This window comes from Ochotona princeps, chromosome 2, assembly GCF_030435755.1.
Source record: "Ochotona princeps isolate mOchPri1 chromosome 2, mOchPri1.hap1, whole genome shotgun sequence".
Taxonomy (NCBI): Eukaryota; Metazoa; Chordata; class Mammalia; order Lagomorpha; family Ochotonidae; genus Ochotona; species Ochotona princeps.
This window is the reverse complement of record NC_080833.1, coordinates 93,212,627-93,225,211: the sequence shown is the minus strand read 5'-3', so window position 1 is coordinate 93,225,211 and position 12,585 is coordinate 93,212,627.

Sequence of the window (12,585 nt, the reverse complement as noted above, 5' to 3'; positions counted from 1 at the left end):
TTAAAAAAATTAAGACAAGTAAAATACCTTTGAAATAGTTCAAATGACAAATGTGCTATGTATCTTTTTAAAAAAAGTTTATTGGGCCCGGTGGCGTGGCCTAGTGGCTAAGGTCCTTGCCTCGAACGCCTTGGTATTCCATATGGGCGCCAGTTCTAATCCTGGCAGCTCCACTTCCCATCCAGCTCCCTGCTTGTGGCCTGGGAAGGCAGTCGAGGATGGCCCAGTGCCTTGGGACCCAGCACCCAGATGGGAGACCTGGAAGAGGTTCCTGGTTCCCGGCATCGGATCGGCGCACACTGGCCGTTGCGGAGTGAATCATTGGACGGAAGCTCTTCCTCTCTGTCTCTCCTCCTCTCTGTATATCTGACTTTGTAATAAAATAAATAAATCTTTTTAAAAAAGTTTATTTATTTTTATTTTTATTGGGAAATCAGATTTTTATAGAGAGAAGGAGAGACAGAAAGGTCTTCCATCTGCTGGTTCACTCCCCATGTGGCCCCAACGACCAGAGCTGAGCTGGTGTGAAGCCAGGATCCGGGAGCTTCCTCTGGGTCTCCCACATGGGCACAGGGCCCCAAGGCATTGGGCTGCCTCAACTGCTCTTCCAGGCCACAAGCAGGGAACTGGAAGGGAAATGAAGCATCCAGGATATGAACCGGCATCCATATGGGATCCCAGTACATACAAGGCAAGAATTTAGCTAGGCTAATAGCCAGGCCATTTACATATATCATACCACTATATATAAAATTGAAAGAGAAAGAATAAGGGATCATTTTGAACAAGGAATACAGTGGAAGGAATAGGCAATTCCCCTCAATATTTGCAATATGTTTCTTCTTGGTTGTGCTTTCAAAACATCCCACTCATCATCACATACAGAATTGCTGTACTTATTTTGCCTCTGTGTTCTTGACTGTTGATATATTGCCACCTTTGTGTAGTTCACCCAGGCTTGAAACCTTAAGTCGTCTGTAACTGATCTCTCCATCTAAAGTTGATCAGTTGCCATGCTATGTATCTTATGTATCTATAGTGTTTTGTGTACATCCATTTTCTTTTCTTCTCTCTTGGTCCTTCCCCTCACTCATCACCACTTGTCAGGGTTTTGCAATTCCTTCCCAACATCTCCCTGCATTAAAAGTCAGCTTTGGGGTCAAACCAGCCGGAGATTAAATCCCGGATCTACCACTTAGAGCTGTTTGACCTTGGGTAGAAATACTTAACCTCTTTGAATCTCTGGCATTGTCTGTAACATTAAGGTTATTTAAAAATTGGATTCAACCTGCAGAGTGATTGTGGGGGTTGGACAGCACCATAGGCCAGGCACAGATCATAAATGTGTTCTGCATTACTTTATATAATTGAGACATGCATGTTAAGAGCTTGGCGTGTTGCTGGGTACATAATAAGTGCTCAATTATTTATGGTTGTTTTGTATGATTATTCCTTATCTCAGTTCAATCCAGGCTTTGCTAGCAAATTAATTTTTCCAGTGATAACTTTGATTATTTCTATCACTTGCTCAAAACTTTTATTTAAAACTTTTATTAGTACATAACTAACATTTTTTATTAATGTAACATCTGTTCATTTTTATAGGGTGCAATGTAAAGTTTCAGCACGTGTGTGTAGTGTCCCGACAGAATGGGGTAATCACCATTTACACATCTTTATCGTTCTTCATGTTTGGATCCTTTGAACTCCCTTCTTTCAGTTTTTCACAAACTGCATGAAGAGTTGTGAATTACAGTCACCCCCACTGTACTGTAGAACGTCAGAATTCTTTTGTCTGTATTGGTATCTGTTATCTAACATCCCTCCATTCCTTCTTCCGACCCTTCTCAGTCTTCAGTAATCACTATTTTGCATCAGATAAACTTATTTCAGTTTCAGTATATGAGACAGAATATATAGTACTTGCCTTTCTGTGTCTGACTTATTTTACATAATATCATTGAGTTCTACCCATTTGCTGTAAATGATGGGATTTCTTTCCTTTTTATGTCTGAATAATATTTCCTTGTATATGTATACCCTATTTTTAAAATCCACTTATCTATCAGTGAGCCTCTTGGCGGATTTCATATAATTTTTGTTGGGAATTGGGCTGTGGTAAACATGGGAATGCAGGTGTCTCTTTGATATGCTGACTTTGTTTCCTTTGAATAAATACCCAGAAGGGGGATAACTGAATTATATGGTGGATCTGACTTTAGGATTTTTATTTTTAAAAAATGCTTTATCAGGATTTACTTGAAAGACCTAGCAATGAATGCACATGTATATGTATATATATATATGTATGTATATATATGTAGATAGATAGAGAGAGATAGAGAGATAGATAGGAAACCGAACTAGACCTAAGCCAGGATCCGGAATCCCATTTAGGTGTGTGGGTAGCCAGGAATCAAGGACTTGAGCTATCTATTGCTGCTAGAGGAATTAACACAGAAGTTGGATGGGAATTGGAGGCAAGATGGTCCCAGGCACTCTTTTTTTTTTTTTTTTTTTAATTGGAAAGCCGGATATACAGAGAGGAGGAGAGACAGAGAGGAAGATCTTCCATCCGATGTTTCACTCCCCAAGTGAGCCGCAACGGGCCGGTGCTGCGCCAATCCGATGCCGGGACCAGGAACCTCCTCCAGGTCTCCCACACGGGTGCAGGGTCCCAAAGCTTTGGGCCGTCCTCAACTGCTTTCCCAGGCCACAAGCAGGGAGCTGGATGGGAAGTGGAGCTGCCAGGATTAGAACCGGCGCCCATATGGGATCCCGGGGCTTTCAAGGTGAGGACTTTAGCCGCTAGGCCACGCCGCTGGGCCCGGTCCCAGGCACTCTAATATGGAATGTAAACATGCCAAGAGGTGGCTTATATGTTACATTACAATACTTGCCTCTGTTTTAAGTGTGTTTTTTTGAGCAAATTTCAGACTGTTATTCATAATGGTTGTACAAAATTACATTCCCATTGATAGTATAGAAGATTCCCTTTTCTCATATCCTTTCCAGAATTTGTTATTTTTTTTGTTCTTTTGATAAGAACCATTCTAACTTGGGTGAGAATTATTATCCTTATGGTTTTGATTTGCGTTTTTCTGATGACTAATGATATTGAGAATTTTTCATATGTTTTTTGGCCATTTGTATTTGTTCTTTTGAGAAATATCTATTCAGATCTTTTGCCCATTTCTTTTTTTTAAACATTAAAAAAAATCATTTGTCTATTTTGGAAGTCAGAGTTACAGAGAAGGAGAGAGAGAGCTTCCATCCACTGTTTGATTTTCCAGATTGCTCAATATTTAGCACTGGACCAAAATCAAGAGTTTCATTCGGGTCACCCAAATGGATGTCACGGATGAAACATTTGGCCCATGTTCTGCTGCTTTTCTCAGGCTATTAGAAAGAGCCAGATTGAAAGTGGAGTAGCCAGGACACAAACTGGCACCCATTTGGGATGCCAGCATTGTAGGCAACAGCTTTATTCACTATGCCACAATGCCAGCAGCTTGCCCTCTCTTTTTAAAAAGTTAATTTATTTTTAATAAATATCCATGAGTGATTTAAGGATCCAACCACTCAGATATAACCATCCAGGCTGCACATTGAGACAATGCTGGATTTGGAGGCAAAACCGGAACACAAATCTAGGTCTTCTTAATGTCCCACATGGTATCCTAACCACTGCATCAAACACCTCTCTGCCCTTTTCTTAACTGGGTTGTTTGTCTTTCTGTTGTTGTTGAGTTCTACTGAGTTCCTTATATATTTTGATGATTAATCCTTTGTCAGATGAGTAGTTTGCAAATATTCGCTCCCATTCAGTCACTTGTCTTTTCACACTGTTGATTGTTTCCTTTGTTGTGTAGGCTCTTCTGAGTTTAGGATAATCTCACTTGTCTATTTTTGCTTTTGCTGCCTGTGTTCTGGGTCTTATCCAAAAATTCATTGCCTTCCAGGGGTGGGGCATGTCAGATTCATGAACTGTATAAAGCTCACAAAGTCATTCTGTTTTGCCCTGCTAACGGAACCTCAAGCCAGACTCAAAATTTAATAACTTGATAGCAGCCTAATTTTTAAGTTGATAATTATGTATGGTCCCCAAATGATGTTATAAATATACAAATAGTTCTTGGCAGAAAAAAAGATTCCCCACCCTGAATGTCTTAAAGTGCTTTCCTTGTGTTTTCCTCCAGTAGTTTTGTAATTTGATGTTTTTACATTGCGGTCTTTGGTCCATTTTGAATGAGCTGTTGTTTAGAGTGGGTGTGAGGGGCATGCCAGGGGCAGTCCTCTGTGGATGGTGTCCAGTTCTCTCAGAACAATTCGCTGAAAGGTTGTGCTTTCTCCAGGGTATATCTTGGTGCCTTTGTAAAAAAGTTGGCTACAGATGCATGTGTTTATTTCTAGAACTCGTATTCTGTTCATTGGTCTTTGTGTCTGTTTTATGCCAGTATCATGCTGTTTTAGTCATGATAGCTCTATAGTATGTCTTGAAATCAGGTGTGATTCTTCTTTGTGCTTTCTGTGCAACATATTTTGGCTATTTATAATCTTTTTTTCCTTTCATGTTAATTCTAGCATTTTTCCCCTTCTATCTCTGTAAAGAATATCATTGGTGTTTTGATGGAACTGTACTGAATCTGTAAAATACTTTGGATGGTATGGATAATTTTAATAATATTGATGCTTCCAATCTGTAAACATGGCAGCTCTATTTTTTTTCTGTGCGCATTTCAATTTTTCATCAACATTTATAATTTTCATTGTAGAGACCACTCGCATTCTTTGTTCAGTTTATTCCTACATGTATTTTTCAAGCTATTGTAAATGAGATTGCTGTTATTACTTTTTTCTCAGTAAGTCAGACATGAGTTTACTACTGAGTTTTGGAATTTTAATTTTATAACCTGGAGAATCAAGATGGCGGAATAGGGTAAGGACATGTTTAAATGGACAGAAAAACATTTAATCAGGATGAAGCAGAGAGGACACATTCCAGGAAATAGGAGAGGACAGAACAACAGCAGAGGGGTACCTGGAGACTCACAGACACAGGAAAGCAGCAGACACAATGGTGTGGTGTTGCAGTGACTGATACTCCTGCACCATTCAGCTAATGGTGATCTGAACTCCACCAGCAGCCAGAACTCCAGCAGCAATCAGGTGGGAAGGGACTTTTACTGGGAGCTTGGGAGGTGAGCCCAGACAAAGAACTGTCTGTCCTGCTCGTCTGTTTGACTTGACGAGGAGCAGAGACAGAGCAGCAGGTCCCAGATGGGCAGTGCGGGAACAGGGTGGATTTCACAGCCCAGTCAGCCCCCTAGAGCCAAATTGGGCACCATTTTGCGTAAGGAGGCAAAGGCAAGGGAAAGGTCTGAGCATACACTGAGCCGGGAGTGAACTCATTTCTGACTCAGTGAACTGCAGCGATGTGGTATTCTACAGGTTCCACCCAAGACAGGTCTGGGTAGCCCTAAGACCTGATAGGCAGCAGATCAAGAACTCTAGTAGTGGTATGTTGGGCGCCATTTTGTACATTGTGGCAAACGCTTTAGGACTGCAGGGGACAACAGTGAGCTGTGCATGTGCTGAGCTCACAAGAACTCACTGAGTTCCATGGATTGCACTGGTCCCACAGGAAAATAATACCTACTGTGGCATCATACAGGTCAAAATAGGTCCGTGTGGCACCCAGACCTAATGTCCAACAGGTTCTGACAAAATCAGCGCCACCAATAACCTAATTATGTAGGACACCTGGTGTCTCTCTAATCCTGGTGGGATAAAAGTTTCAGAGACAATGGTGCAGCCTCAGCACGGTATCACAGGAGGTGGAGATTGGTGAGACAGGAGCTGGGGCTGTGGAGACCACGGTGGAAATCTAACATAAGAACCCAGACCTGGAACTCGCTGGAGGTTGTGGCACAAGTGGCTGCAAATAAAAGTTGTGTACCAACTGCAACAAGTAAAATCGCATTGTAGACCTGTGAGAGACAAAGCTTAGAAACCTGCCCCAAGGAGAAGACTCTGCTAATCAGAAGTGCAATGACCAAGAGCAAAAGAAGAGACAAAGGCACAATGAAGATTACCCAAAACTCCTCTGCAAAGGAACAAAACCCTATGCCAACCTCAGAGTTAACTGAGGAAGATATTGAGAAAATGGGGCATACAGAATTCATAAGACTCATTTTAAAGCTTCTGGTCAACAATGAGAAATACATACAAGAGTTCAAAGAATTTAAGGAAGCAATAAAGCAAATCAAGGCTGATATATCAGAAATTAAGAACACAGTAGAGCAAATTAAAAGTACAATGGAGAGTCTCCAAAATAGAATGAAGCAAGCAGAAGAAAGAATCTCAGAACTGGAAGATATTTCCTGTCATCAGGGGGAAGCAAACAAAAAGCAGGAAGCAGAGCTGGATCAGGCCAAAAAAGTATTCAAGAATTGAAAGACACTATCAAGAGGCCCAATATAAGAGTTATGGGAGTCCCAGAAGGTGCAGAAAGAGAAGCTGAGTTTGCAAATATGTTTAATGAAATAATAAAGGAAAATTTCCCTAATCTGGAGAAAGAATTGGGAAACAAGATCCAGGAGGGGCACAGAACTCCCAACAGGCTTGATCAAAAGTGATCTTCACCACGACACATGATCATCAAGCTCCCTTCATTTGAACATAAGGAAAAGATCCTTAAATGTGCATGTGAAAAAAACCAGTTGACATATAAAGGAATCCCAATCAAACTCACAGGAGATCTCTCACAGGAAACTCTACAGGCCAGAAGAGAATGGAGTGACATATTCCAGATTCTAAAAGAAAAAAATTGTCGGCCTAGGATAACATATCCAGCAAAGCTTTCTTTTGTCTTTCAAAATGAAATAAATTCTTCCACAGTAAAGAAAAGTTCAAAGAATTTGCCTCTTCCAAATCTGCCCTACAAATGATACTTCAAGATGTTCTTTTGACAGAGAAGAGGAATAGCACCTGCCAAAACCAAAGGCAAATGGGAAGAACATCCCAATGAAATGACAACACAAAACTAAACCAATGAACAACCCATTCCTAAAATGACAGGACCAAAGTACCACCCATACATATTAAACTCTGAATGTAAATGGCTTAAGCTCAATTGAATGTCATAGATTAGTAGACTGGATTTAAAAACAAAACAACATCTATTTTTTGTCTAGAAGAGACAAACTATCAACAAAATTCAGCGGAAACTGTTTCACATGGGTTTTGTTGTTTTCTGTTAGTTTCATCTCTTCAAAACACTTTCTTCTGATTAAATCATTCAATGACTCGTAGATCATACAGTAGCATCATTTTCTTCAAGAAGGTTCTTGATTTTCATTTCTTCAGCTACATGTTAGTCATTTAGTAGCATGTTAACTTCATGGTGTTGTTAATTTCTGTTTTCTTTCTGATGTTGATTTTGTTTTGTGGGTTTTCATTTAAGGGGATGTATGGAGACTGTCATATCTAGGCAGATTTAGCTTCATGGCATTGTAAATTTCTATTTTTCTTTCTATTGTTGATTTTGTTTTATGATTTTTCATTTTAGGGGATGTACAGTAGCTGTAAAATGGAGACTAACATCCAGATGTGAGGATACAATGTAGTATGCATTTCTATTCCCAAAGATGGACTTACAATGAAACTGTTTACTATATCTTGACAATAGGATGCTGGACTCTGCCATTGTCCATGCCCTCAATGATGGACATATGATTGTGTATGAAGAACTACATTTTAGTAATGATATAGAGGAACTCGGTGTGTGTGTGGGGGGGATTAGGGAGGGGATAAGGGAATGCCAGGAGCCTATAGAACTGTATCATAAAATAATAATAATAATAAAATGTAAAAAAAATTATATCCTGATAAATAGAATTTGTTTATCAATTTCTTAAAGTCTTTTGGTGGAATAAGATTGATCTATATATAAAATCATGTAATCTGGAATCAGAAATAATTTGACTTCCCTTTTTTTTATTCATGTGCCTTTTATTCCTATCTTTTGACTAATTGCTCTGACTAAAACTTTCAGTATTATGTTAAATAAAGAGCAGCAATGGTGTTTTCACCTTTTTGCCATTTAGTGTGATGCTGCTGTGGGTTTGCCATATGTAGCCTGTATTATGTGGAGATATATTCCTTTCTTAGGTTATTTGTTCAAGGTTTTTACTATGAAAGGATCTTGAATTTTATAGAATGATTTTTTACGCATCTACTGAGATGATAATATTCTTACCCTTTATCCTGTTTTCTTGATGTGCTATATTTATTTATTTGTGTAGGTTAAATCATCTTTGTATCCCTAAAATAAATCCCACTTCATCTTGGTATTTTTAGATTTGATTTGCTATTTGGGAATTTTTGCATCGATGTTCATCAGGGATATTACTCTATAAATTTCTCTTTTTTTTGCTGCCTTTGTGTGGTTTTGTTACGAGGTTAATTCTGGCTTTGAAGAATGAGCTTGGAAGAGTTCTTATCCTTGCTAGTTTTTGGAAAATTTTGGAAAAACTGGGTACTTCTTCCTTAAAAGTTTGGAAGAATTCAGCAGCAAAGTCATCTCATCTTGGACTGTTTTTTGGTTTTTTTTAGATTTATTTATTTTTATTAGAAAGGCAGATTTACAAAGAAGAGGACAGACATGGAGGAACATCTTCCATTGGCTGGCTAACTCCCCAAATGGCTGCAATGGCTGGAGTCAAGCTAATCTGAAGCCAGGAGCCTGGAGTCAAAAGCCAAGAGAGTCGTTCAGGACTCCTATGTAGGTGCAGCATCCCAAGCTTGGGGTCATCCTCCACTGCTTTCCCAGACCGCAAGCAGGGAACTGGTTGGGAAGTGGAGCAGCTGGGACCGGTATCCATATGAGATCTTGGTGCTTGAAGGGGGAAGATTAGCCATTTTAGCCATTGCATTGGGCTCTTGGGCTTTTCTTTTTTGGGAGACTTTTAAATTAATTTTAAAATTGATTTATTATTTGTTATTGGTTTGCTCAGGCTTTTTAGTTGTCTTTATAGTTCAATTTTAGTAGAATATGCATTCCCACAAATTTGTCCATTTCTAAGCCTTTCAGTTTATTTGCAAATAATTGTTTATAAAAATTCCTAAGATCCTTTGTGTTGTTGATATCCATTGTAATGTCTCCCTTTTCACTTATGATTTTAATTATTTATATTTTGTTTCTTCTTGGTTATTCTAACTAAATATTTGTAAATTTTGCTAATCTTTTTTTTTTAAACTAGCCATTTGGGTTGGCACAGTTGGCCCAACAAGCTAATCCTCTGCCTGTAAGTTCTGGCATCCCATATGGTTGTTGGTTTGTGACCCAGCTGCTCTACTTCTGATCCAGTTTTCTGCCTGTGGCCTGGGAAAGCATTAGAGAATGGCCCAAATGCTTTGGACCCTGAACCCACATGGGAGACCCTGGAGAAGTTCCTTGCTCCTCGCTTCTGAGCAGTTTAGCTCCAGCTGTTGGGGCCATTTGGAGAGTGAATCAGTGGATGAAAGATCTTTCTCTCTGTAAATCTGCCTTTCCAATAAAAATAAACAAATATTTTAAAACTTAGCTATTTTGTTGATCTTTTACATGTTTTTCTTTTTAAAGAATATGTATTTATTTGGAAAGGCAGAGTTACAGAGAGAGGAGGAGAAGGAGAGAGAAAGAGAGAGAGGGAATCTTCTACTTGTTGGTTCACTTCCCAGTAGCTACAATGATTAGAGCTGGACCAGTCTAAAGCTGGGAACCAGGATCTTCCGGTCTCTGGCATGGGTACAGGGGCCCAAGAACTTGGGCCCTCTTCTTCTGCTTTCCCAGGCCATGAGCAAAGAACTGGGTTGGTAGTGGAGCATCCGGGACACAAAGTAGCATCTGTATGGATACCAGCATGACAGTTTTAGGCTTGGCTTGATATGCCATTGCACTGGCCTCAGTCTTCTGTATTTTTAAAATTCTCAACTCAATTTTTTAAATTTCTGTTTTGATCTTTGTTATTATTTTCTTCTACTGATTTTGGTTTGATTTATGCTTTTCTAGGTCCTTGATATGCATGCTTAGGTTGTCTATTTCATTTTTATGTAGATGCTTATTGTTATAAATTACTTTTGCTATGTTCTGTAGGTTTTGTATTTGTAAGCATTGTGTTTCCAGATAGGGGCCAGCTCCATGGCATAGTAAGCTAAGCCTCCACCTGCAGCACCAGCATTCCATGCAGACACCAATTCATGTCCCAGGTGCTCCACTTCTGTTCCAGCTCCCTGCTTGTGGCCTGGGAAAGCAGTCGAGGACCACCCAAAGCCTTGGGACCCTGCACCCGCGTGGGAGACCTGGAAGAGCACCTGGTTCCTGGCTTCGGATTGGCTGAGCTCCAGCCATTGCGGCCACTTGGGGAGTGAACCTTTGGAAGGAGGATCTTCCTCTCTGTCTCTCCTCCTCTCTGCATATCTGTCTTTCTAAAGGAAAGAAATACATAAATCCTTATAAAAATATTTATATAGCGCCCAGCAGCGTGGCCTAGCGGCTAAAGTCCTCACCTTGAAAGCCCCGGGATCCCATATGGGCGCCAGTTCTAATCCTGGCAGCTCCACTTCCCATCCAGCTCCCTGCTTGTGGCCTGGGAAAGCAGTCGAGGACGGCCCAAAGCTTTGGGACCCTGCACCTGCGTGGGAGACCTGGAAGAGGTTCCAGGGTCCCGGCATCGGATTGGCGCAGCACCGGCCCGTTGCGGCTCACTTGGGGAGTGAAACATCGGATGGAAGATCTTCCTCTCTGTCTCTCCTCCTCTCTGTATATCCGGCTTTCCAATAATAATAAAATCTTAAAAAAAATATTTATATAGCATCCAGATAAAAAATAGAGGTAACAGACATTTACAAAAGACTCAACCAATATGTATATTATATATGCTCTTTTTATCAGTTTGTGGTATATAATCTAGAACATAACATAAAGCAAGTTTCAGGTTTTTCTTTTAAGATTTACTTATTTTTTTCAAAGCAGAATTGTAGAGTCTGTGACTAAAGAACTGCTGTGTTATTTTGGAAGCAAAATGCTATCTTGTGTTTTTGTCCTGCTTATGTCCCCATATGTTTCATGCACCTGACAGGTTAGTTGTCTATCACTTTTTTTAAAAGATTTATTTATTTTTATTGGAAAGGCAGATATACAGAGAGGAGAGACAGAGAGGAAGATCTTCCGTCCAATGGTTCACTCCCCAAGTGGCAGCAATGGCTGGAGCTGAGCCAATCTGAAGCCAGGAGCCTCCTCCAGTTCTTTCACTTGGGTGCAGGGTCCCAAAGTCTTGGATCGTCCTGGACTGCATTCCCAGGCCACAGGCAGGGAGCTGGATGGGAAGCGGGGCTGCTGGGCTTAGAACCAGTGCCCATATGGGATTCCAGGCATTCAAGGAGAGGCCCTTAAGCGCTGTGCCATCGCGCCGGGCCCATCTATCACTTTTGAAGGTAGCTTTTATGCTAAAAGGTTCTTTCTTGTGGATGTGTCTTGGGCTGTTGGTTTGAAAGCCAGCTAGGCTCTGGTTCAAGCCAGATGGTGTACTGTGGCCTTTCTACAGATCAATCCACTCTAACTGATGATTGTAGTGGCTGGAACTTGATGGGCTCGTTCTCACTTCTGAAAGTGGTGTACAGGTCCTGGCAGCAGTGCCCAGTGCCTCACGAGGTGTGGGGAGAAAGGGATGGTGGAAGGGGAGTCCCCATTTCTAATGAAGCAAGTGCCCCAGCTTCAAGAATCCCGGGGGCAGGACCCCCTGCTGTACTGACCTGCCTGTGTAGTGCAGGACAGTACTTGGGCTAAGGGGATGGGGACTATGCTTTCTGCTGGGTTTGGACAGGTTTGCAAGGCTGCATGTCCTTTGTGCTAGCATGGTGAAATGTCTGTGGTTTGGAATTTGGTACTCAGGGACTTTTGTCCTCAAGGGCATTGTGGATTCTGTCAGCACCTTCTTTCTCAAGATGGTGTCACATTACTCTAGCCTGGGCTCCAGGTGGGGATGAGGGTGGGCTGGAGCTGGGGAGGAGAGACAAGGCAAACTCCTTCTGGGAAGCAAGGCTGCAGTTGTGTGTTCCAGCAGATAACAGAAGACGCCTCTTCATGGACTTCACGCCTGTGAAGACTGGTTCCTTCCTTCCCAGCATTCAGCATCTGGGAACTAGGGTTGCTGGAGCTCCTCCTGCCCACTTTCCCAGTCCCCTGCAGTAGGAATTCCTCCCATCCTCAGGTGGCAGGGCGTAGAGTCTGAGGCTGTAGGAGCACTTTCTTCCATTCTGGGAAGGGTTCTGCAGTGTTCCCAGGCCTCCCTTGCTGAGTTCCAATGTGTTTGCTTTTCTTCCATGGAGGAGATGGTGAATGCTGGGCACCCCTATCTGATCATCTTGGTATCTTTCAACGTCTTCCCTTGACCCATCTTGCCTGTTGAAATAAGCTCAGACTTCTTTGCCAAGCATCTAAAACCTTCCTTGTTTCTCTCCCACCTTTTACATGTATCTCTTACGTTCCCTACTCACTGTGCCCCAAACAAACCTTCTTAATCCCCTGCTCTGGCTTCTCCT